The sequence below is a fragment of the Callithrix jacchus genome, chromosome 4, assembly GCF_049354715.1.
Source record: "Callithrix jacchus isolate 240 chromosome 4, calJac240_pri, whole genome shotgun sequence".
In the NCBI taxonomy this organism is placed as follows: domain Eukaryota; kingdom Metazoa; phylum Chordata; class Mammalia; order Primates; family Cebidae; genus Callithrix; species Callithrix jacchus.
The window spans coordinates 54,634,514-54,637,498 of NC_133505.1; positions in this window are offsets into that span (position 1 = coordinate 54,634,514).

Below are 2,985 nucleotides of genomic sequence, written 5' to 3' on the forward strand. Positions count from 1 at the left end.
AATAAAGAACTCAGGTGTATTGTGGATCTGGTCCCTTCCTTCTATCCCATTTTGAAAATTCTGAATATATTTTCTGGAGTTGGTTGATACCTTGGAGTTTCTCTGGCCTAAAGACAGAAACAAATGAAGAGTAATATGGTGAGATGATTCAGAAGCGGCCCCCAAACCACAAATCTCTTTGAGGAGAGAGGGTACTCCTCTCTCACAGTGCTCCTGAGAGAATTTAGATTTCAAAGCCCTCACTGGATTGTTTTCTCGGTTCGAAACATTTAGAGGACTGCAAATGAAATTTCTGAAAGCAAACAGCCTGAAAAACAGACTGATTCTCACAAGAAATGTAGAAAAAGAGTGGAGGAGAAATAGTGAAAAAATATCCCCTACTTAAAGCACTCTCCATTCTAAACTCATTTGTTACAGAGGTTGGTGATTTTAGATTTTAACTTTTCTTTTCAGTGAATGGCTCATGTGCAGGTGTTTGTATAAATACATGGATGACCCAGGTGGTTAATTAACAGATAAACCATAAGGAAGTTCAAGGCTTGCACTGGAAACTTTGAAGACACAATAGTAAGATTTAGCAATTTTGAATATCCTTTTTATTTATTTATTTATTATTTATTTTGGAGACAGAGCCTTGCTCTGTTGCCCAGGGTGGAGTGCAGTGGTGCAATCTTGGCTCACTGCAAATTCCACCTCCTGGGTTCAAGCGATTCTCCTACCTCAGCCTCCTGAGTAGCTGGGATTACAGGTGCCTGCCACCATGCCCAGCTAATTTTTGTGTTTTTTAGTAGAGAAAGGGTTTCACCATGTTGGCCAGGCCGGTCTCGAACTCCTTACCACAGGTGATCTACATGCCTTGGCTTCCCAAAGTGCTGGGATTACAGGTGTGAGCCAGCACACCTGGCACCAAATATCCTTTTTATTAGAGAAGAGGTATAGATTCCTGGGAAATATCTCATGTCTCATCTGTCCTTTAAAAACCATTCAAGCATAGATATTACTCTAAAATGCCCATAAGTAGTCAGAAGCCATAAAGCTTTATCATAATAGCTTGAGAAAATGGGAGACAATTGCTTTGAGGGTGTTGGAAATATGACTGGAATAGAAAGGAGAAACAAAGAAAACATAGAACACTAAAGGCAGAAGTTGTGGAAGAGAATGTGAGCATGAGTCCTTCCTGGCTTGGCTTCTTCCCTGACCCATTGGTTGTGTCACTAGCAGCATCACAGAGTGGGGCATGCTTTTCTGTTGCATGTCTTACATGTGCATTTTTTAAAAATTATACCTTAAGTTCTGGGATACATGTGCAGAGTGTGCAGGTTTGTTACATAGGTATACACATGCCATGGTGGTTTGCTGCATCCATCACCCTGTCATTTAAGTTAGGTATTTCTCCTAATGCTATCCCTCTCCTATGCCCCCATCCTCTGACATCCCTCCCCTAGACGCCCACCCCCTACAGGCTGCTGTGTGTGATGTTCCCAACCCTGTTTCCATGTGTTCTCATTGTTCAACTCTTATGAGTGAGAACATGTGGTGTTTGATTTTCTATTCTTGTGTCAGTTTGCTGAGAATTGTGGTTTCCAGCTTTATGCATGTCCCTGCAAAGGACATGAACTCATCCTTTTTTTATGGCTGCATGATATTCCATGGTGTATATGTGCCACTTTTTTTTGTTTGTTTTTGAGACAGAGTTTCGCTCTTGTTACCCAGGCTGGAGTGCAATGGCGCGATCTCGGCTCACCGCAACCTCCGCCTCCTGGGTTCAGGCAATTCTCCTGCCTCAGCCTCCTGAGTAGCTGGGATTACAGGCACACACCACCATGCCCAGCTAATTTTTTGTATTTTTAGTAGAGACGGGGTTTCACCATGTTGACCAGGATGGTCTCGATCTCTTGACCTCGTGATCCACCTGCCTCAGCCTCCCAAAATGCACATTTTCTTTATCCAGTCTATCCTTGATGGGCATTTGGGTTGGTTCCAAGTCTTTGCTATTGTGAACAGTGCTGCCATATACATACTAGTGCATGTGTCTTTATAATTGAATGATTTATAATCCTTTAGGTATATAACCAATAATAGGATTGCTGGGTCAAATTTCTATTTCTGGAGCCTTGAGGAATCACCACATTGTCTTCCACAATAGTTGAACTAATTTACAGACCCACCAACAGTGTAAAAGTGTTCCTATTTCTCCACATCCTCTCCAGCATCTGTTGTCTCATGATTTTTTGATGATTGACATTCTAACTGGTGTGAGACGGTGTCTCAATGTGGCTTTGATTTGCATTTCTCCAATGACCAGAGATGATGAGCTTTTTTTCTTACATTTGTTGGCTGCATAAATGTTCTTTTGAAAAGTGTTTGTTCATATCCTTTGCCCACTTTTTGATGGGGTTGTTTTTTTTCTTTTAAATTTCTTTTTAAATTAAGTTCTTTGTAGATTCTGGATATTAGCCCTTTATCAGATGAGTAGATTGCAAAAATTTTTTCCCATTCTGTTGGTTGCTAGTTCACTCTAATGATAGTTTCTTTTGCTGTGCAGAAGCTCTTTAGTTTAATTAGATCCCAGTTGTCTATATTGGCTTGTGTTGCCATTGCTTTTGGTGTTTAGTCATGAAGTCCTTGCCCATGCCTATGTCCTGAGTGGTATTGCCTAGGTTTTCTTCTAAGTTTTTTTGTGGTGTTAGATCTTATATTTAAATCTTTAAACATTAACCTGGAGTTAATTTTTGTATAAGGTATAAGGAAGGGATCCAGTTTTAGCTTTCTGCATATGGTTAGCTTGTTTTCTCAACACCATGTATTAAACAATGAATCCTTTCCCCATTGTTTGTTTTAGTCAGGTTTATCAAAGATGAGATGGTTGTAGATGTATGGTTTTACTTCTGAAGCCTCTGTTTTGTTCCATTGGTCTATATCTCTGTTTTGATACCAGTACCATGCTCTTTTGGTTACTGTAGTCTTGTAGAATAGTTTGAAGTC